At 39.5% G+C, this 24,481-nt stretch overlaps 1 pseudogene across 1 annotated transcript; it reads right to left on the bottom strand.

Annotated features, from left to right (window-relative positions):
• Window positions 1-2,309: 2,309 nt before the first annotated feature.
• LOC309974927 (centrosomal protein of 78 kDa-like) lies at window positions 2,310-22,850 on the bottom strand (annotated as a pseudogene). The gene is made up of 8 exons: window positions 22,624-22,850; window positions 19,572-19,753; window positions 19,024-19,196; window positions 18,862-18,933; window positions 17,689-17,792; window positions 15,535-15,705; window positions 8,009-8,144; window positions 2,310-2,544 (listed from the first exon to the last, which is right to left on the bottom strand). The product of its transcript is annotated as a centrosomal protein of 78 kDa-like (transcript).
• Between the last annotated feature and the right edge of the window lie 1,631 nt (window positions 22,851-24,481).

Consider the following 24,481-nt stretch of genomic DNA (forward strand, 5'->3'; position numbering starts at 1 on the left):
GTAGGCCTGGTTGAAGAGCTCCCATTATTAGCATAGTTTTATCGACAGCTCTTAGATCCTGTAATAACCTATATTTTCCAGACTTTTGCTTGATAATAAAAATAGGAGTATTCCAAGGGCTATTGGATATTTCTAAATGCCCTAATTGTTCCAGTAATAATTGTTCTGCAGCTTCTAATTTCTCCTTTGTGAGGGGCCATTGGTCCACCCATACAGGGTCATCAGTCAGCCAAGTAATTGGATCAGCTGTGAGTGGAGGAGAATCCAAGGTCCCTAAGAAAAACCCAAACCTTGTCTATCATTTTTTATTGTCACATCAATAGGATAGACAGTTCCTTGTTGATTTGTTCCCAGCCCTTTTGTGGGAAGAAATCCTTGATCCAACATCCTATGAGAGACTTGAGAATTTGGATTATAAAGCAGTACTCCCATTTCTTTTAATATATCTCGGCCCCAGGGGTTTAAAGGCAGCCCAGGCAAAACATAAGGCTGGAAGTATCCTGAATGGCCCTCACTATCTTGCCATAATAATAACTGACTACTTTGCACAGGAGAAGAACTTTGTCCTATTCCTTGAAGTTGTGTAATAGTAGGACTAATGGGCCAACGTTTAGGCCAGTGCATCTGCGTCGTAACAGAGACATCAGCTCCAGTGTCTAACAAACCTGAAAAAACCTTTCCATTAATGGTTCATTTCATTTCTGGACGTTCTTTCTCTATCTTCTGAATCCAGTAGGCAGCATTAGATGATACAAAAGCCTTTGTTCCTCTCTTTTGATGTTGTAAAATTTGTCCATGATGTACAAAGGGCAAAAGTAGCAGTTGTGCAATTTTATCGCCAGGAGAAATAGTTATTATATTTTCAGTAGTTTGTGCCATGAGTTTTATTTCTCCTTCGTAGTCAGAATCTGTGACTCCTGGCCTAATAGTTAAACCTTTCATAGTGACACTACTTCTTCCCAATAATAGTCCCATCCAACCCTTGGGTAAAGGAACATAGATGCCCGTAGAGAGGGCCTGAGGACCCATTTCAGGAGTTAATACATATCGGGCGGAGGTACTGAGGTCCAGTCCTGCGCTTCCTGGTGTTGCTCTGGAGAGCGAGGATATTGTATGTTTCTGTTCTTGGTTAATGTCTGATTGATCATTTGAGGAGGATACCCAGACATCGGCCCTATTGTTTGTTGGGGCTGGGGAAGGCCCCGGGAGGAGTTTCCCGACAGTGGTGTCCCATCCTTGTGGGTCAGTGAGCGACAATCTCGTGCCCAATGTTTTCCCCTATTGCATCTAGGGCATAAACCAGGGATCTTCCGACCATCTGGAGGTTTTTGAACAGGGAAGGAAGGACTAGGGTTAGAATTAAAAGATCTACATTCTCTAGCAAAATGACCTGCCTTTCTGCATTTAAAACAAGTCTTTGTTTTCTTTTGATTGTTTTTAAACCCCACTTTAGTTAATGCTGCAGCCATAGCAGCACCCTGTATATAAGCAGGCCCAATGTCCGCACAAAGGCGAATATAGCCCTCCAGTGTTCCCTGTTTTCTCCAAGGTTGAATCGCAGCCTGACATGCATTAGTAGCATTTTCAAAAGCAAGTTGCTTAACTACAATTGTACCAGTGGGTCCATCCAAAATGAGTCTCCCCCACCGCCAGTGACAATCTATCTACAAAATCAGCATATGGTTCATCAGGTCTCTGTCTAATTGTTGAAAGATCCTCAGTTGTGTGTGTATAAGGTAATTTCCTCCAGGCTTGTAATGCCAAATGATGTATTTGAGGATAAGCAACAAAGGGATAAGTTAATTGATCTTGTACAGAAATATATTGTCCTTCCCCAAGCAGCATACGATAATCAACTGGAATATTATGGGTAGCATTCTTTTCTGCTTGTTCAGCAGCCCGTTCATAAAAATTAGACTTCCATATTAAATAATCTCCACCATCTAAACCAGCTCGTGCAATAGACTTCCAATCAGCGGGGGGAAGAGCTTCTCCTGCAATAGCTTCTCCTGTCAACCATAGCAGTAGTACAAGGAGCAGTGGGCCCATATCGAGCACAGGCAGATTTTAAATCTTTCAAAACTTTAAAAGGAAGAGCCCAATGCTCCCTAATAGCTTGTTGAGGATTATTAGGATCAGGTCTTTCTATGACAGAACAACAGAAAATAGGATCTTTTCCTCGTTTTATTGCTCCTTGTACAGCGCGCTGCAAGGGACTGAGCATTTTTACAGATGTAGATTTTTGAGGAAGACAGTCCTTATTAACCTGCAGCTTTTTCACTGACTTATCTATCATAGCCATTAGAAAATCACCCTCGAGATATTTTTTCTCTTCCGTGTTTAAAAGCCTCATCTGTTAAATCGAAATGTTCCTCTTCATCTGATATGTTAAAATTAATCAGTTCCCTAGATTTAGGAAGTGACGGTGTAGAAGCCATTAAGGCAGTTTTATCTTCTGAAGAAGGCTTTTGTTTTTCTGACTTTACATTCAAATCAACACTATCATGAGAAGAATCTAAACATTCTTTGATCAGATTCCACAAACTAAATAACAACAGGAGTATGAGTAGGCCCTTGAGACTCAGAATAATTTTTTAAACCTTCTCCAACTTTCTGCCAGATTTCTATGTCAACAGAGCCACCATCGGGAAACCAGGGAGATACATCACGGATATGCTGCAAAAACTCAGTTAACTGTGAGGTAGAAACTTTATTACCCCGAGCTTTAAGCATCGAAAGTAAAACCTGAGCAAATAATTCACGCTCCTTTGAGACCTTTTGTCCCATCCTATTTTACTTCTGACTATTGCCTTATGCCTCTATTAGTTTCACTTTTACTCGTGGCCACACATATTTTGCATAAGGGTTCTCTTACCTGCACTTTCTTTTTCTTTTAATTGCCTTCACGCTTCAGGTCCCTGTTCGGGCGCCACTTGCCGAGGACCACACGGAAAAAGAGGCTCCCACCACCCAGGGTCAGAAGGGAAGGGGTAAGGAACTGACATAGCACCGACGAATGGGGTCAGAAGGACCAAGACAACTTGTAAGGCCAACTGGCCCGAGGCAGGGGAACACAATCAGATTCACAGGTTGCATCCTCTGGACCACCCAGTTCCAGAAACTGCCCTGGAGACATTCCGGACCACCCAGTTCCAGGAACTGACCTGGGGACTTTGAACCCAGCCCAGCTTTCCCGCCTTTCGAGGGGCGGGACTAATGGTCCCCCAGGATACCCGAAAAGACCACCAAATAAGGAATACCCTGCGCCCTCCCAGATTCACCACACCCCTTTCCCTTCTTCCCCTATAAAATCTTGCCCAACCCTTGCCTGGGCGCGACTTCTCTGGCCCCCTTTCTCTCGGACCAGTGAACCTCGCCCGGGAGCGCTCCCTAATAAAGCTCACTTGAAACTTTCCTCTGTTTCGCCGTGCCGTTTGTTAAGATCCGACCTTACACAACTGACGGTTGCAAGGCAAATTTTATTGTGCTACAGTGGCAGATTATATAGACTAGAAAAAGGAAGGTTGCCAGACGGTGGTTTACATCATATAAAGACTGTCTCGGCTCAGGGTTAACTTCCCTGGGAGAAAACCGATAAACCCACAATCATCAAAAATAACCTGCACGTGCAGGCGGGGAGACAGCTTTGCTTGTCTCATTTTACATTCTTTCTGATCTCTGGGCCCTGGTGATTTATCTCCCATGGAATGGAACAAGGAGGGGAACAAGTAGGGACAGTCCCTTCGAGCAGCGAGCGGCGGCATGCCTGGCACGTCCACAGCCTGCTCGCAAGGCTGACTGCTTCCCACACATGGGGCTACTCCTGCAGGTGGGGTCAGAATCCTCCTCAGTTTCAGGTGGTCCCCGTGCATATTCTAGGTGATGCTTTTCCTCTGTTCTACTGCTTCAGTTTCACACTCTTCCACTTGTCTTCCGTCTTTCAAAACTATGTTGAAACCTCTTGATTGTTGTGGGCTTATATACTTAAACACTTTGATACCATCATTGTAGTGTCTTGTGAAAACGGAGAAGAGCTGAAAGAAAGGGTTCTCAGTGCATTCTGAATCTGCTATTCTGTGGTCCCAGTGTTTAAACTTCTTGGTCTTCCCCAGTGTCTATCATTGCTTTTAGAAACACAATCTCCTGGTCTACTCGTGAAGGAAATGAATACATCACATCTAAAATGACAAGGAAGGCGGGTTAGATGCTCTAGGGTCTTGTCGTACTCTGCCATTTACTAATAAACCACTTACGTGCTACAAATTGTAGGTGCTCATTTATAAAATAAAGGGGGTAACTCTACGTGAACTATAGATTTCTCCTACTCTAACATAATTTTCTAAGTTCTTTTTTTTAAATTCTCTACATTATCATTAATTTTAATTAAGAAAACAAAAATCTAACTTTCTCTTTTGAAAATCAAAGAGTAATTCCCATAGTCCTACAATAATGGGATAATTAGTTCTGAAACCTGTCAAGTTTCATGTTTCATACAAAAGGAAAATCATATTAAATAATTTTAAAAAGTTAAACATGGACTTTGTAGCACAAAGACAAGGTCCCCCCAAATGGTGTTCCTTTATTTACTAGAAATGTTCAGCTCTGCATTACAGTTGAAATAAAATAAATATATTATTTTTGAGGTACAAAAATTTCTTATGAAAATCAATTTTTCTTTTCTGTCCATACAAACAAAAGTATGGAATGACATTAGAGGTCAGGTTTATTTGGTAATAGAATGTAGCCTCTTGATATTTTTTATTTTAGGAAAGGAGAATATCAACATGAAAACTTTTTTCAACTTTACTTTTATTTAAAATGAGGCCATATTTTCCTCTTGTAAAAAGAGTTCAACTAGAACTGTCAATTTTCTCATCTGTAAAACAAGAGCACTGAATCAGCTGACTACATTCATTCAGAACTCAATTTCTTTATCGTATGATCACTAAGGTTCTCCCTAAATCTAATATACTAAAGTTCTAAGCAAAGGAAAATATAGTACTAACGACATGTTTTGATTTTTATTTCTTAGAGTTCAAGTGTCCACCATTCACCCTGGTCTAAGCTTAAGGAACCATTCACAGGGATACAATGCAGATGGGAGGGGAAAACAGAACCCTCACACAAGCTGTGGCGTGTTGCAATCAGGCTTCCGTTTGAAAAATAATCTTCTCTATAGCTTTCAAGTGATAACTTTGTCCCGGCAATGCTTCTTGTTTCAAACGGATTTTCTCTGGCTCTTCCTGAACACTTTCTGAGGAATCATCGACCTCTGATTTCTGAGGAGGAAGGACTCTCTACTGTCACAGTCGCAGGAAATTCTGATGGACCTGAGTGTCACAAGAAGAAGATAGGAAACCACAGAGTTGTTAAACTAAAGGGCAAAGAAAGAAAACAAGATTGTATAAAACATAACACAAGCCAGATACCGAATATCCAAATATTAGAGGACATTTAACAAAAGTGATCTGAGGTATCATTATTTATAAACGTCTCTCACTGCTCCTTAGTCTAAAACAGGCAATGACTAAGTAAAATTACAGGAACTTATTTTTGCTATGTTACTGCACAGACCTCTGTTGTACATGGTTAGGATTAGTAATGGGAATTGCCCATATTATTTTATTAAGTTTCTTTCACAGAAGCCAAGTGAAGAGCCAAGGTAAACATTTTTTCTCAGATCAACTTTATACTGCAAATGAAAAATTTATTTTCCACCATCAGACAAAAACAGTCTGGAAGAAAATGTAGTTTTTCGGAGGAAAATACATCAGTAAAGGGACTGACAAAGAATCAGAAGAATAACCAGAAAGTCAACATATGTAAGCTGTGTATAATAGATGTTACCATTTAAAAATGAGAAATCACATACACATACATAACTAAAACTGACCCATCAAAAATTTCATCTTCTCATCACCCTGAAGCCAAAACTAGGGTAACAGTAATACAATTCTCCTGTCAAGCTTCACTGCCACTGCAATGTTGTTCAATTGGACATTTCCAAACATTTAAAACTTGACCTGGCCACAACCCCATAAAAGTCTACAGATCATAAAGAAGTGTGCTGGGATTATGTAACTACGCAGAAGACAAGTAACTAGGACATCATTTTGACAACAAGCAGCAAACCTGCAGCATAGGAAAATCCGAACAGGAGAACGAGGTGCACACCCCTCTCTCTGGGCATGCAAGGGCAGGACTGACACCCAAGATGCTCTTCTCTCAACCTCAGCAGTGGTGCCTTTCACAGAGCAACGATGCAGTCTCCCAGAACCGCTGGGAAGGAGAATCTGATACTGACAGTATTAGCTTGCCATGAGGCCATAAGCGAGGAAATGTGTGTGGCCTTGGTGAGAGAGCAGAAGTGTGGGAGATGTTGCTTTATATTGGCTTTCAGATCAGGAAATTTGTACACATAGCCTGCAAACAACATTTCTTGCAAACATGTGAATGTTCTTGAGTGTGAGAGCTCCATGTGAGGGGTCAGAAATGGCAGTCAAGTTCTTTTCACTGGGTAACAGCCGATTTGCGGACCGGAGAACAGGCTTCCTTGTTTACAGACATAACCACAAGGCTGCCAGTTGTGTGCCAAATCCACACAACTACACAGTTGCACTGGGAGAGCGACCAAACATACTTTCCATGGATTTATTTCAGAGAGGGAAATGCTTCTTGTAAGGCTCTGTCAGTTTAAAAAGCAAGGAGAATGCCCATCCACCTTTCCCAATTCACGCCCTATGTATCAACAATATGATAGCTACACATGAGCAACTGATTACATACATCACGAGCTTTGATGAATGCAAAGCCCCTAAAAAGATATCAACAAAACGAAGTTAGATCTTGATGTAAATACATCACCAGTTAAACCCAGTTAATACAACTATTTAGTATTATGTACAGTATCCATACAGAATTGTGTATACAAATAAATAAGTTCAAAACAAGGACCTGGAGGGCTCTGCTGCAGAGAAAACTGAACAGAATTCAGCCGACTGGCTTGGTAACTAATAACTGTGAACTGCTGAGAGGCCCCTTCAGTTCCTATGTTCAGGATGGTTGAGATTTCAGTCTCACTTCTTTAAATGGTGATATTAATCGTTCTCTAATTTACCACTCTGTGTGACGAGGATGGACCTGAGATTAAGTGTCTCAAGAAGAAGACAGGAAACCACAGAGGTGTTAAACTCAAGTGCAAAGACTGGGGATTCAACACTATAGTTTATGCAACAGCAATTCACATTACCATTTGCAAAAAAGTAGTCGGTTGTCCAATGGGGATTATAAACATCCATTTAACATGAGCAACTGAACAGATATATTTTACACAGTAACTACTTCAAGTACTATTTAAGATCAATTCTCTTTGTTTTCTTAAGCAATTGTTAATCCCCAATTTCGTGAATACTACCAAGTAAGTCACTTGAAACTCATCTAGAACAATCTATTTCACTTAGCAAGCCTAAAGCTATAGTTCAACAATTTTATTTACTGTTCTGTGACAAAAATTACTCTGAACAGCTATCCCCTGGATAAGTAATCAGCTAAAGCTAGTTTGACTCACTAAATCTGATTTACTGAGTTAATAAGCCTGTTGATTTAGAATAGGTCTAATGCATATTTCTCATCCATTCTGCCTTAAACTATTTCCCATGCCTAAAATGTCTTTTTTCCCATTCGTACATATCCGAATTCCTACTTCTGTGCTGTAGGGCTTCGCACAACTACACCTGCCTTTAGTGAAACTTTCCTCACCTGCACAATCGGAGATAATTTTAGTCTCCTCAAGACTCCCAAGGGGTTACCTGTGTTGTGACACTTGAGAAACAACTTGAAGCTCCCAATTGCATTTGGTTTTTCTTCCTTAGAGTGTTCATTAGGCAGAAGCCATGTGTGAGTTATATTTTTTCCTCTATAGAAAGCACCAGAGACCACCCACATAATAGCAGTTCCAAAATAAAGAATTCTGAACGACTGAAAAAGACAGGGAATCCAAGCACGTTACCTGCTGCTTTTTGCACGTTCTGCAGTACGCCACGGCCAGAAACCAGACACAATAGGTGGTAGACGTTCAGGACCATAACATTCCTTACCAGCAGAGTGTTTCCTTCCATTACTTACAGGTTGCTTTGCGGCCAAGCCTATGTTTGACAAAGCACGAAAAGAAGGAATCAAGATGCACCAAAGGTCTACAGAGCAACTGTCACACATGTACACTTTGAAAGGAATCAAACAGGCACTTGACAATGATGCCAAGGCCATTAAAAAAAAGAGGATAGTTTTGTACAAAGGTTTTACATAAGCCAGCATTTTTAAAAAATGTAAGTTCTCTACAGTAACAAGTTATTTTAACTAAAACAGAAGTACTGTGATGTGCAGAAATGCAAAAATAAATTTTTAAAATAATCCCAAAGTATGATACATTTTATATATTATGCAGAAACACTCAAGTTTACTGAATCTTAGAACACCTTTGGCATTTCTGAATCTCAAGGACACAGAAACACAGATATACCCATGACTTCTGCCAAACAGAATCTTCAGAATTAGACCAAAATTTCAATTTAAGATGAATTTTTCTATGTAAAAACAATAAAAGTTGTAAGGCTGCAAGTTGCTGGGTGGTAGGTGAGTCAATGTTACTCTCCGATAAGCCTGTCAACCTTCACTGCTCCTTTGATTTCATATAGAAAATACACAAAAAATACAAATGAAACCCACGGGATAAAAGAGTGAAGTGTGGAGACTTATCCTATATTTCAGTAGTAAAGAGGCAAGTATCTTTATATGAAATATTTGGTTGCAAAAACTAGACCTACATGTTAATATTTTATTTAGAACAAGCCACATATTAAAATTCACATTTAAATATTTAATTTGAATTTACTGAAAACAAACATCATAGGTTAAAAGGGTTATATTTATCCTTCAAAGCTACTATATTTTGTGTTATTTTATTTATTTATTTTAATAGATCTTTATTGGAGTATAATCACTTCACAATTCTGTTAGTTTCTGTTACACAACAAAGCGAATCAGCCATATGCATACACATGTCCCCATATCCCCTCCCTCTTGAGCCTCCCTCCCACCCTCCCTATCCCACCCCTCTAGGTCATCGCAAAGCACCGAGCTGATCTCCCTGTGCTATCCTGTTGCTTTCTACTATATTTTAGCAGCATTAGGATGCAGTGTAAAATGGAGTGTATGTGGTAATATAGGACAGATATTTCATAGAGTGTAGCTTATTGATAATCACCACACGATCCTGTGTGATTTACATGCCTCTTAAAAATATATAGGAGCTCAGTTCATTTTGTGCTATTTTATTGTGTTTTTTAACTTAATTACCGTCAAAAAAAATGTTTGTATGCATGTGGTTTGTATGTGTATACCCTTCCTTTACTTTCAGAAATGAATGCAAATACATTTGTATTAAAATTTTTTTTAATTACACTTTTCTTGTTAGGAGATAAAAAAAATTTCTAATAAAAGTTCCCATCTTTTTTTTAGGCATACATAATTACAATATAAATGTGACACAATTCAAACCATTATTTCACCCCTACACTCACCTGGACCTAGGTATATAGCCAGATACTGATTTGGCTTACCTCTATGTCTCCAAATAACTGAGGCAAATACAAAAAAAAAGCCCAAGAAATAAAATTACTCTTAAAATAGCTCAATGAGTTTGTATATTTCAGTTACATTTCCACTTTGTTTAATCATGCTAAATAAAAAAAAAGTTTAACTGTTTTCTTCTCATTCCATGATGCCCTATTATATACCGCCAGGTACTAATTTTACAGAATTCCTAATATACATGCTTTATTTGTATATATTTCCATTTCTAATATCATAGCAAAAGTCAACTTAGCTATTTTAAGAATACTTTACACATGATATAAATTTTTAATAATAATATCTAATCAGTGTGATACCACAAATCTTAACTTCTTTGTATGTACTATTTCATTATTAAAATATCACTCTCTTGAAATAACAATTGGCAGACGATCATAAGCTTTTTTTTGACTTCATAAACACTCTTAAGAACTTCTATTTAATACGCTATTGTCCAAGCAAGTTGATTAATAGAGAATCAAAAACATTGGGCTTCCCTGGTGGCGCAGCGGTTGAGAGTCCGCCTGCCGATGCTAGGGGACACGGGTTCGTGCCCCAGTCCGGGAAGATCCCACATGCCGCAGAGCAGCTGGGCCCGTGGGCCATGGCCGCTGAGCCTGCGCATCCAGAGCCTGTGCTCCGCAACGGGAGTAGGCCACAACAGTGAGAGGCCCGCGTACCGCAAGAAACAAAAACAAAAACAAAAACACATCTTTAAGTAGAAAAAAAAAAGTTGTATTTATGAAGATGTTTACAATAGTTTATTTTAGGTTATTTCCAGTTTTTCACCAATTTAAAAAATTGACCAACTCAATTAAAACCTTGTGACTACAATGTTAAAAAATATAACTATGAATCATAGAATTTAAATGTAGTATGAAAAGACAAGAATGGTAAATTATATTGAAGCTATGGGGAATTATGTTTATAGACAGCAGGAAGAGAAAAGAAAAATGTAAATATTGCTTGATAGGACAATGGGATTAGAGGTGATCTTTTAAATTTTTCATTTTTACGCTAATACAATACCTTTATAAAACCCCCAAATCTTCAAACAACACATTTAAAAAAGATTGTGGTAAACTACACAAAACAGAAAATTTATCATTTTAACCATTTTAAAGTGGACCGTTCAGTGATATTAAGTCAACAAATTTTTAAAACTTTCAGAGGGCACCTGAATAAAAGATGTGTTGTCCATTGGTGATTTTAATGTATCTGGTATATAACTAAAGTCACCACAAAACTCTTTCTGGGAAATTGGCAGATCATAAACATAAAACATTTATTTTGCTTTATATTCAACCTTATTGTTCTGCTGTTTCAAAATTCAAAGTTATTCACAAGACAGAGTCAGTTTCATATTAGATTTGGTTTCACAAATGCTGCTCCTGCTATTCATTCTTATCACCAACAAAAAAAGACAATTTGTGACTAACCATAATATGTTCCAGAAAATAAGTTAAGGTCTCTTAGAAACAATACAAACGTTATCAGTAGAAGTGAATTCTAGGAAATTTATATATTCAGGAGAATGTGAAACTTACACCACTGATTGTTAAAGGCTTTTAAAAGCTTTTCATTACAATTACATTTCGTAACAAAATAATAGGCTTAGTTGTAAAATCCTGGGTTAACTGCCATTTGGAAAATTCAATATACATTACAGTAAACATTTAGAAAATGGTTTTCTAAAATGTTCAATCTAGGTAAATAAACTTGTCTGTAGAAGTCTTTTATAAGGATCATACATATTTCAAGTTTTTTTTAATCATTCAGAGAAACAAGATATTACCTGATTCAAAAATTTAGGTAAGCATTTCTAAGAAAGAAGCAGGAAACAATGGGAAGGTTGGAACTGAGAAGAAATTTTGTTTCTTGTAGCGCAAAAGGTAATTCTGCATTAAAAAAAAAATCATTCCTCAAAAACACCACTACTAAAATTATCATCAAAGTGCACCCCAAATTTCAATTGCAAAGTGTCAGAAGTAATTATCAACCAGGAAATATTTTCAAAATAACGAAGTTTTTATGAGATCCAAACAATAATGTTGGTTAATATTAACATCTCTTTAAATTCATTTATTATATCTATATTCTATAAATTCTCATAAGTCTCAAAATAATCATAGGCTTCCTAATATGCATGTGGTTAATATTGGCTGCTTTAATTTTAGCACACCAGAAAACATAAGGGGTATAAGTTCAGAAAGAGTTACCAACTCTAATAGTAGCTTTTCCTTTTCGATCACTTCCCCAAATTAAGAGTTCTCTTTTTCTGTCTAGCAGCTTTGGATGGTTCCTTCACGATGGAGAAGTTATCCACTGGTACTGAGACAGAAATGATAAATATGCCATTTAAGTTTCAGGTAATTTAGGAGGGTTTGATCTTCATTGGAAATTAAGATACTTTAAATTAATAAAAGGTTTTCAATCTGCATTTCTGGGAACCTAAATTAAAGCATCACACAACATTTTCAAAAACAGAAAAGCCATTTCATTTGACTGAAAACTTAGTTTTAGGATGGCAGAAAGTACCTTGATAATTTTCTTTTAAGAAAGAAAGAAAAACAAGCCATTAAAGAGAAATTCTTCCGAGAGAACTGAAACGTGTGATATACCTCTGACTTGGCACTCCTTCCATCTGGAGAACTTTTTTGATAACTGCTTTCATCACACAATGATCTAAAGTAAAATAAATTGAAGTTAGAGTAATTAGTTCCCAATGAGTGGCTATTTCCATTTAAAACCAAAAGCCAACTAATTATTGCTTTTCCCATAAATTTAAATATGAAATCTACATTATGTAATTATACACTTATCTCCCCCTTTGTGTATTCTAGTTTTCTTCCTCAGAAACCTAAGATGCCATCTTGCAGACTGCCTCCAGTGGCTACTATTTTGGCAGCAGCAAAGGTCAACTTTAAACATTTTGCATCTAAAGTGGCTTTGGATACCTTTGGATAGAAAGTACAGTCTGAGCACTGTCCAGACACTTAGATACCTAAAGGGCATCTAAGATAACAAACCAAAGTCCTGATATTCCCTCAAAAGCTGCTCCTCCCATCAGCTCCCCTTTTCTAAGTGATACCACCCAGTTGCACACATAATCATCAACGACTTGTCTCCTTGTTACTATTCCCTTCATACCCCACATCTAATCTATCGGCAAGCCTTGTTAGCTACACCCTCAAAACACAACCTGAATTCAGCCACTTTTCACTTGCTCCAAACTTCCAGCCTAAACTAAGCCATAAACATCTCTTTTTTGGACCACTGTGATAGTCTCCTAACTGCTCTCCCTGTTTCTCTTCTTTATCCTCCCAAGTCCATCCTCTATACCAGGTTCCCTTATTCAGATACTATTTGGATCATGCCATTTACAAGTTCAAAACCCTCTACTCATTTAGAATAATCCAAATCTTTACTCTGGCCTTCAAGACTTTACAAGATCAGACCCCTGGCTAGCTCCTTGACCTCATGTCATACCACATCTTCTGCACTCAGTCCTCTGACCATGTTGGTCTCCTTGCTTTTCCTTAAATACTCCACCCACCTACCTGCCTGCATACTCATTGCCTCCTTGCTTTTCCTTAAATACTCCACCCACCTATATGCCTGCATACTCATGGGCTCCTTGTCCTGGAATGTGCTTACCCCAGATCTTCCATGGCTTGCTCCTCTCTTCATTCAGGTCTCCGTTCAAATGCCACTTCTCCAGTGAAGCTGTCCCCTAACAAACCTGTCCAACGGAGTCCTACCTGCCCCCCGCTCACTCTCTTTACATTAAGATATTTTTGCACCTCCTACTATCTAAAATTATATTACTTATCTGTTTACTCATTTCTATCTGAACTCCTTCACTAGAATGTAAGCTCCATGAGGGCAAGACTTTTGTGTGTCTGGTTCACTGCTTTATCCCTAGTGCCTAAACACATATCTGGCACACAACAGGTATTAAAATAATTACTTGTGAAACTGACAAATGAATAAAGTACTCCTTGCAAGAATTCAGAGGTCGCACAAGAAGGAAACAATGCTCTTGGTGGAAGCAGGCTTAGTATCTAGGTTCACCTCTTTCTGAGTAGTGTTGAGAACAATTTACAAGTATAACTCACTTTAATTGGTAAATTATCTGCTAAAAACATAAGGGACGTACAACATTAGAAAAGTGCCGTTTTTTGTTTTTTGGGGGTTTTTTTGGGGGGGTACGCGGACCTCTCACTGTTGTGGCCTCTCCCGTTGTGGAGCAACAGGCTCCGGACGCGCAGGCTCAGCGGCCATGGCTCACAGCACAGCTGCTCCGCGGCATGTGGGATCTTCCCGGACCGGGGCACGAACCCGTGTCCCCTGCATCGGCAGGCGGACTCTCAACCACTGCGCCACCAGGGAAGCCCAAAAGTACCGTTTTCTAGGATACAAATAATGACAGAGAATAGAGAATACATACTAAGAACCTTTCATCAAAGTATGACGGTCAAGAACTCTCGCGGTAAAACGTCAGACAAAAACCAGAACAAATGATCATGACTTCTAGTAGTTCTGGGGCTGAACAACCTACTCATTCAAACAAAAGGGATCATCACAAAAGCACAGGTATTAAAAACTATTACATGAAAGGAAACTATCATGAGTCATTTATTTAAGTGTTGTGTGGACCATCACATTAAAATAACTGGAGTCTTTCAACACCCCGTGACATACAAAAATAGCAAGTCAGACATATGGCTCTGACAGGATATGATACAACCCCTACAAACTCTCACTACAGAAGAATGGACACACGGTGTCATTAACCAACTAGCCAAATGAATACAAGCAGCCAGTAAACCTCACCAGTAATTCGAATGAATACAAAATAAAACAAAATGTGGTTATTGTCCTATCAGATTAAGCCACGATTCTGTAAGAAAAGTCTTCAAAATGTCTATACCCTTTTGATGCAACAACTCTCTTTCTAAGAATTTAACCAAAAGAAATAGTCAGAGATATAGGTAAGGATATATATGAGCACTTTTTGTAACTGTAAAACTGGACATACCTTTTATAGAAGATTGGATAAGCTATGTGTACTGTGGCATATTCATATAACGGAACACTGAACAGTCACAAAACATGATGCAGTAGATGCAAATTGACTGACTTGCTAAGATGGTCATACTAAATTAACTGAAAAAAGGTATAAAATTTGGAGTAATCCCACTTGCATAAAAAAGGGAGCAGTACTCAGTTTTGTAGTCTTTCAGTTTTTTAAAAGTGCTACCAGCCAGTGTTTGTGAGAGGCAGGCTTTACATCCACTCTTGGGGTGGACTACAAATTGGCATAGCCTTTCTGGGTGGTGATTTGGCAATGTGTATCAAAAGTGTTAAAAATATGTCACACTTAGTCATTCCACGTGTACTACCTTATTCTACACAAGTAAGCCCGATGGACACAGAGGTGTATATACAACGTATTCACATTGCTTGTGACAGGGAAAAGCAAACTGTCTAAATATAATTGCAAAGAATTGATTAAACTATGGGACATCAATATGATGGAGTATTACATGATACCTCATTAAGTGAAAAAAGCAGGAATATGAAATAGCAAGTATACTACAATTCTATTTTAGTAATCCCTAAGTGTATAAATATATTTATATATATTTAAAAAAAGGCCTGAAAATATATACACCAAAATGAACAGTGCTTATGTCTGGGTATTAAGCTTATAGGTAATTGTTCTCTTGTTACTGTGTATTTTCTGTAAAGAATACATGCAACTCTTAGAGAAAGTTTAAAAGCAACATAAAAGCTATCAGAAAAATGAGGCTCTGAAAAAAATCCTATCACAACAGTATCACGCCAAAAGCTAAGCATATATTATATTAAAAACTCAATATTTTCAATTTTAGAATTTACCTCCAAGCCATAAATCCTCACTAAGAGATTCTGCAAAAGCACGAACCCAGGTCACCAATGAGCTTGTTGCAGTTCAGAGTGATGCGCCTCCAACCAGGCATACAGTCAAGATCAGGTCTCCTGGAACGAAGCCTCTGCCCAGGTTTCTTCATGCCTTCTGATAGTCTGATACTTCAAAGATTTAATGGGACAAAATTAAGATGCTTCAATAAGGAAACAGGGTGTGCCTACTGAGTATGGCTCATTATGTCAGAGATTTACACACACACGTATCAAGCATATGTGCCAGGAGAATCAAGCTGAGAAATTAAAGAGTCAGTTCTGCTTTATGAGTCCAGTGACCCACGTTCTAGTCGGTCAGTGATTAGATTCCAGCCACTGGATGACCTGTTTTTGAACAGTTATGTAAAGTTGGACAACTCAATTACAGTCTGAGAATTATTTTCCTTATCTTCTAAGTCAGGGAATTGGTTCTAAATTCTATCATTGCTGAGGCTCTAAATTGCATCATTCTGTCCTCCAAAGGTCTCCAAACACCTGACTGGGCAACCCATAAGAAAACTTTTTAATATGCATCTTATTTTTTAACAAATTATATACACAAAGTTCTATACATTTAACTTACATACATTATAAACTACACAGATAGTTTTTCATGATACAAAGCTAAATAGGTTCTAATATTTTCTTGCCCTAACTCCTAAGGCATTATTTTATTTTATTTATTTTGAAAAAATATTTAGTTATTTGTTTGTTTGGCTGTGCCGGGCCTTTAACTGCGGCCTGCCGGATCTTTTACTTATTGCATGTGGGATCTAGTTCCTTGAGCAGGGATCGAACCGACGTCCCCTGCATTGGGAGCGCAGAGTGCTAACTGCTGGACAGTCAGGGAATTCCCAGGCATTATTTTAAAAACTATATTCACAAAATGGATCTCACATGCTACCTAGGGTATGCACACAAACTTCAGAGGCCTGGACTATGCACAGCCAGTCTGATGTGCCTTGGGAAAATAATGGTTTGCCATTTAACCACAAGTCTTGTCTTAAAGACTTTCAATTCTTTATATTCATAAAATAGATTCTGGTAACAGGGAACACTGACTTTAAATGAGAAAAGTCTTGTTACATTCTTGAAAAAATAAAAGACTCAAAGTGCCTTTGACACTCTAAAAGGAAAATCATTAGTGTCATTTTCCTATTAACAATAGCTTATAAGAGCTCCAAGCAGAAATAACAGCAATCACTTACACAGCGCTTAGTATGTGCCAAGCACTATTTATACAAATGAGTTCATTTAAACCTAAATGAGGCCTAGAGGTTAAGTGATTTGTCCATGATCACTAGCTATGAAAAGGGAGAAAGGGAATTTGAACCCAGGCCATTTGGCTTCGGCACCCAAGTTCTTGACTGTTTTCTCCCCCAGGGGTCAGTGGACTTGCCCTGTAGAGGCTCAAAGAATTCTTCAATTTTTAAAATCTAAATTTAAACATTTCCAGCTTTGTGGGCTATACAGTTTCTGTTGCAACTACTCAACCCCACTGGTGTAGGCTGAAAGTAGCCATAGCTACCACGTCAACAATGGGTGCGACTAGGTTCCAAAAAGACTTTCTTTACAAAATCAGGCGACAGGCTAGATCTGGCTCACCAGCCATAGTTTACCCATCCCTGATCTGCACCAGCAAACTACTAAAAAGGCTTCATGCCAAATTATTAAATAATTTAGGCCTAAATACAGTAATTATAACCACTGTAAACTTGTTAAGGCATTAGTTGAAAAATTGTATTTACAAGTTGCTGATGTAGTAATTTTTATTAGTTTATAAACTACAGCAGCTAACAGACACTTGATTCATTTAAATCTTGAAGACTATAATGGCATAGTTTCTGCACAGCATCACAATCAGTGTTTTCAGTAACTAAAAATACATAAAAGTATTATTATGTATTATATATTAAATCTCTTATTTCTAAAATTAACTGGACTATCTTTACTAAATGGTAGAATCCCAAACTGAAAACTGGTCATATTCTTTCAACAAAATGAAAGATGCACTCACAGGTATCAAAAGACAAAAATTAACTGCCATCTGTGTCAACGTATTAATGTGCTTCAATCACATGTGTTTCCATGAAAGTTTAAACATAAAATCACCTTTAAGATCTTGGCCACGTAATCTGCTCCCTGCCATGTCAGATTACAGCCCGTGAAGTTTACTGTCTTAAGAGTGATAGAGTTCTTTATACCTTGACAAAAACCTAAAAGGAAAAAAAAAAAAAAACAAACCCACACACAATAAGATGAAGAGCCTATACATTTGTCAATCTTGACTTATTTGCTTTTCTTGAGTCAATTGGAGGTTTACAGCCACATTTTTAAAATCATTAACAACAATCTTCCCAAACAGGTAATTGATGAACTGATGCGTTCTAAAACTTGTCAGTAACAAAGTCTTATTCCAGTTTACAGCAACACTTTAATTCTATTTAGGTACTAAAACTGAATACAGTGAATACTGCAAACTTTATTGCCAACCACTCAGTAAAGTACGACATACTTTTGAGACAGAGGAAAAAGAAGAGAAACCTAAAAAGCATAAAACTCTTCCGATTTTCAGTTCCAATGATACATGCCAATCTTGATGATCAATCAGCGATGTAAATGTCAACTATAAACCCAGTATTTTATTAGCTGCTATGCAGTATACTAGAGCAATAGAAGAGAGAGAACCTGAAACCCTCTGTTCCCTCAAACTGAAAGGCAGGCTTCCTGACCCCTCCAGACCACTACTGGACATAGGGCACGCACGCTAATGTTTCAGGACCCCAATGAAGAGTCACCTGTTTTGTGATTACTTCCATGACACACCCTCACCACCAATGAATTTGCTGCTCCTACGGGACGTTACATGTATTTCCTATTTGAACACATACCACAGTGCATTATAATTATGACTGCAGATAGACGTTCTAACAATTTAAAGAGAATGATGACTTTTTTGCTCTTTACGTCTTGCTATTTCCCTTCCCATACTATTTCTTGAAGAGAAACCATAAAAATATAAACACACACAAAAAACAGAAAATATAGAAAATGCGTGGTTTGTGGCTTAACACAAACTTAAGTAAGATTAATTCTGACAGTATCCAGCATGACAAACTTCCATGGTACAAATAAGAATGGACCAAGGTTTGAGCAGGTACAGGAGACAATCCACGCATGAACACCACCAAGAAAAGGTAGACGGGAAAAGGTAGACAGACATGGTGTGTAGGAAATCACGAGACCAGTCCGATGGGAAGAGACTTAAACAAGACTGAAACTCACTTTCTAAACCTCCATCTCCAACTGGACAATTCGCAAGACACAGGTGCACCAAAGTGGCCAAATATTCAATCCCTTTAATGGGGAGGAACAGTTTAAAATTTATTGGTTTAGTTTGCCCCAAAAGCAACTATCAAAGGTTGGCAGGACACAATGAAGGCTTACCTTGGTTAACATAGTTAAGTCTCTCTCTCTCAGAACTAGCCCATTTAGCTCCAGGTTCCTTAGTGCACCCAACGCACTTACACAGCATTTATGAGCTCTACACAACTGGAAGGTCACATCTTTATTTCTTATTGCAGGAACACGACTTCTGTAAACTTCATTTCTGTCACAACCTAAAGCAAAATATTATAAAATGAGTGATTTAAACCATACATTTTATCATCATTAAAAAGCACCTAAATAAAAAGAAAAAAAGCATCTGCTCTGTGCTAAGGATTAGAAACGACTCCTGCCCTTAAAGCCTTCATTCAGGAGGAAGATGGATAAACTCAAAATTTCAATCACATGAGATAAATAAACATAACCTTTATGCACAGAGGTGCCTATGGAGGCAAAAAGTTATATCTAAGTGACGGCTTCATGATAACCCTGAAGTGGAATCTAGAAAGATGAGGCTATGCAGAGTTGGAGTAGGAGGTGCATTAACGGCAGAGGGAACATCTGTGAAAAGACACTCAAGCTTGACTCCTGCCGGGCACTGTAAATACTGCAGGTGGCGATGACTAAAGGCCAGGGGTCCAAGTGTGAGGAGAGACACAAAGGAAAATAGAGATGCTGGCCGAAGCAAGCCTGGGAGAGAGCGTGGCTTGAATCCCACAGGTGACGAGGCCTGGGACTACCACTGGCTGAGTAAGGGTGCCTCCGCTGATTAGAAAAAGGCGACCCGCTGCTGAAGGACCAATTAGATAAAGGGAGTGATCACAAAAAGCTCCCCTTCCTCAGGGCCAAAGAGCCCCAGGACGGGGCTTCCCTGGTGGCGCAGTGGTTGAGAGTCCGCCTGCCGATGCAGGGGACACGGGTTCGTGCCCCGGTCCGGGAAGATCCCACATGCCGCGAAGCGGCTGGGCCCGTGAACCATGGCCGCTGAGCCTGCGCGTCCGGTGAGGCTTGGCCCAGCACAGTTCAGACTACACACCTCTGGGCAGGGCAAACGCTGGGGGGCTAGTATGCACTAACTCTGTGTGGGCAAGCCATTAGCAGCATTATGTGAAGCATAGCTTTTTATGTTACAAGATCACTCAACACGAGTAGGCAGATGAACTTAGAGGAGCTGAGCCCAGGAGCTGCAAAACCACCCAGGAGTTTCTGCCATAGTCCGGGCAAAATGTAATATGGATGCAGAAGCAAATTTAAGAGGAGGCCAAAATCTACAAGCTAGCCCCACTGGATGCAAGACATAAAGGAAGTTCAGTGAAGGAACTCTGAAGAGAATGGGCTCAACAATAAATTTTTCTTACATTCAATGTAAAATATGTGGCAAAATTAAGTACAGTGGCCTTTAAGGTCCCTTCCAGCTCTAATTTCTTTTGATTTCTAACTTATTACTCTGCTTAAGTAAAGTCCCTTCAGAGGTACAGAACAGTTCTTACACCTGAATGGGATGCAAAGAATAATCTGACTTCTGTTCACCAGGGGATGAATTGAACCATCCTTGCAGGAGAGATAACAGATGGTGTGAACCCCAGATCCTAGAAAAGGGCCAGGCACACGAGAAGTATTCAGCTTTTCGAAAACAAATGAACAATCATTTCCTTTCCTAGATCTTCACACCCTTCCTCTGCTGGCTACTTTCTCTCAGCTTATAAACATCCTCAAATATACCCACTTTAAAAACTCTCAGACCTATGATTCTTTGGGTATTCTTGTGGATAACCTAAGTCCCTCCCATGCCTTCAAACACCTGTCCTTCCAAAAAGCCCAGATCTGTATCTTGGGCCCAGACCTGGCCCCTCTACCAGGCCCCTCTAAAGCACTGAAGATGAAGTAAGATCCTCTCCCCACCCCCAATCCCTCCCTACTGTGCTCTGTTTATCTCACAAAAAGATGCAGCTGTAAACTGTCACCCACGCTTGCTGCCCTCCCTTTTCTAACTGGTCACCAGGCCTCACCCATTCTCTCTCAGATCTGAAAAATCCAGTCCCACCTTTTATAACTTAAGTGGGACCCTTTGATTACAATTCATGCTGCACCCAATCAACTGCCTTCCACATGGAGGTCCCAGTGAGCCTCTAAACCAGAAGTCCATCTCACTGTTCTTTGGTGTTTCCCACAGCCTTCAGGATAAACATCCAAACTTCTGACATGACAAACAAGGCCCCTTTCTGTGGGGCCCCACTAGCTTTCCAGTATCAACTCTCATTGCTTTCCCAAACCCTGAGTTCCAGTCCTGTACCTGAGTTTTGCCATATTTTTTTATATTTCTCAAACTTTGACACACACTGCTCCCTCCTGCCACCCCAGGAGCTTCTACATATCCTTAGAAAGGATGGCACCTCCTCCAAGAAGCCTACCCTGCACTTTCCCTTCCAAGATTCTGTGCTCTGCAAAGGGGAAAGATGGCGGGGAGGGATACATTAGGAGTTTGGGATTAACATATACACACGACTATATATAAAATAGATAATCAACAAGGACCTACTGCATAGCACAGGGAACTCTACTCTGTATCCTGTAACAACCTGTACGGGAAAAGAATCTGAAAAGGAATGGATATATGTATAACAGAATCACTTTGCTGTACACCTGAAACTAACACAACATTGTAAATCAACTATGCTCCAATATAAAATAAAAATTAAATTAAAAAAAACAAGATTCTGTGCTCTGTAGCACCAGAACTCACTTCTTCCAGAGCACTGACTACTGTGCTTGTGTTTACTTGCCGCCCAGTAGAAGGCGAGAGTACTTAGGGGAGAATCATCCTCTCCAGCATCCCTTCGTTCTGACAACTCATTCAAGTGCCAGGATACTTTACACACATAACCTGCTTAATTAGTTCTAAGAACCCACAGAAAGGGTGGTTTTTAATGTCATTTTACACGTGTGGGGATTGTAGTGCAAAAGAAACCTGCCCAGGCCACAGAGAGCATAAACTCTGGAATTCAAACCCTAAGCTGCCTTCACACCGGTGCTCTTTCCACTATAGGATAGGACTATTGAAAAAAATTTTTTTTTTTCCTGAGCCCTGTTTTAATGAAAAGGAAATGAAGCTGGGATATATCAAATTCCTAATCGCTTTGGCGTGTAGCAGGCAAAGTCATTCAACAGACCAGGTAACATCTGTGGAACAATGAACGATGCTCCAAACTGTGCTAAGTGTTCTACATTGTAGAGTGTACAAGCATTAACAGAGTGTGACCTTTTAACAGCCATACAGAGTGAGTCCAGTTAAGCCCATGCTACAGATGAGAACACTGAGACCTAGAAGCCTTAAGGCACTCGGCCGGGGTCACCGAGCCGGCAGGAGTCCTAGGCCACACGCCCCGTCTAGCGCACGCACACCCGAGCACTGGGCACCGGTTCTAGTGCCCACCCTCCACCTTGTACCATCTAAAACTCAGCTTCGCAGCGCCCACATGAGGGCCCCTGGAAGCGTAAAGTACAAACCCGTCTCGCCAAGCCATGGCTGGAAGAAGCTCTGGATACAGATCGGGGGCAGAGGGTGCTCAGGGGCGGCACCCAGTCCAACCCGCGCAGGCGATGGGCATTGAAGTCCAGCAGGCCCTCCCGCAGGGAGTCGCCCACGGCAGGCAGACGCACCGAATCCTGCAATGCACACAGGTCCTCACAGCGCCAGAAGAAAGTCGACCGCGCTGCCGTGGCGCAGCTTCACTCAGTGATGATGGGCCGAGCGCGGCCTCGGGGACACTGGCTGCAGACACGATGCCCACACATGCCTGGAAGCCCAGGCTGGCCTCCCGGCCCCTCGGGCGGCCATCGCAGTCCAGGGAGTGGTAATAAGGATCAAAGTGGTAAAGGTCCTGCATTCTTCTTCTTGCATTATTTCAAAACCTGCATCGCTGGCGTCAGGCAGTCCGGTAACTGGGTCCGGCGGACCGGTAATTGGGTTCATTTGCCTCTGCGTTATCTGCCTGCCATCTGCTTCCTGAAATGCAAACAGCTACACAGGGTGATTTGCTACAAGACAGTGCAGGGAGCTTAAGCACAAGATGCAGGATGTAATTTACATTGACAGCTAGGGAGTGATAGGAACAGGATGTAATTTAGTTTTGTGAAACATACATCTAGTTACAGACACTACAGATTAGTAACAGTTTAAATAAAACTAGGATCGATTAACCCTTTCAGGCCAGTTTATGTGTCTTCTCTAGCCTGTTCACTGTCCCCTTTACTTTCCTTATTTTCAGGAGAGGAAAAACTTCATTTCTATTTTTGCTGCAACACTATTATGCTTAGTGAAATAAGTCAAACAGAGAAAGACAAATACGGTATGTTATCACTCGCATGTGGAATCTAAAAAATAAACAATAAATGTAACAGAAAGGAAATGAACGCACAGATGTAGACATCAAAGCAGTGATTACCAGTGCGTAGAGGGAAGGGGGGAGGGGCAAGATAGGGGTAGGGGAGAGGATGAAGAGGCACAAACTACTATGCATAAAATAAATAAGCTATAAGGATAGCCAATGTTTTATAATAACTTTAAATGGAGTATAATCTATAAAAATATTGAATCACTGTGTTCTAATATATTGTTATTACAATATAATACTGTAAATCAACTATACTTCAATTTAAAAAATGATCACCACAGTATGTCTAGTTAACATCCATTACCATACATGGTAGAAATTTTTTTTTCTTGTGATGAGGACTTTTAAGATCTACTCTCTTAGCAAATTTTAAATATGCAATACGGTATTATTAACTATAGTCATATCCCCAGGACTTATTTATTTTATCACTGGCAGTTTGTACATATTGACCACCTTTACCCATTTCACCCACCCTCCACCCCCTGCCTCTATGAGCTTTTTTTAAAATTCCATATAAAGTGAGATCATACAGGATTTTTCTTTCTCTGCCTGACATATTTTACCTAGCATAACACCCTCACGGTCCATTCATGCTGTCACAAATGGCAGGATTTGCTTCTTTCTCATGGCTGAATTTTATATATATATATATATATATATATATATATATAATTTGGCATATATATATGCCAAATGTCCTTTATCCATCGATGAACACAGGGGTTTCCAAGTGTTGGCTACTGTAAATAATGCTGCAATGAATATGGCGGTACAGATTTCATTTTGAATTAAGAGTTTCTGTTTCCTTCATACAAATACCAAGTAGTGGAATTGCTGGATCGTATGATAGTTCTATTTTTAATTTTTTGAGGACCTCCATACTGTTTTCCATACTGGCTGCAACAATTTACATTCTTACCAACAGTGTCCGAGGCTTCCCTTTTCTCCACACCCTTGCCAACACTTGTTAGTTCCTGTCTTTTTTTTTTAACATCTTTATTGGAATATAATTGCTTTACAATGGTGTGTTAGTTTCTGCTTTATAAAAAAGTGAATCAGTTATACATATACATATGTTCCCATATCTCTTCCCTCTTGAGTCTCCCACACTCCCACCCTCC

Source organism: Leucopleurus acutus, assembly GCF_964270905.1.
Source record: "Leucopleurus acutus genome assembly, chromosome: 18".
NCBI classification, from domain to species: Eukaryota; Metazoa; Chordata; class Mammalia; order Artiodactyla; family Delphinidae; genus Leucopleurus; species Leucopleurus acutus.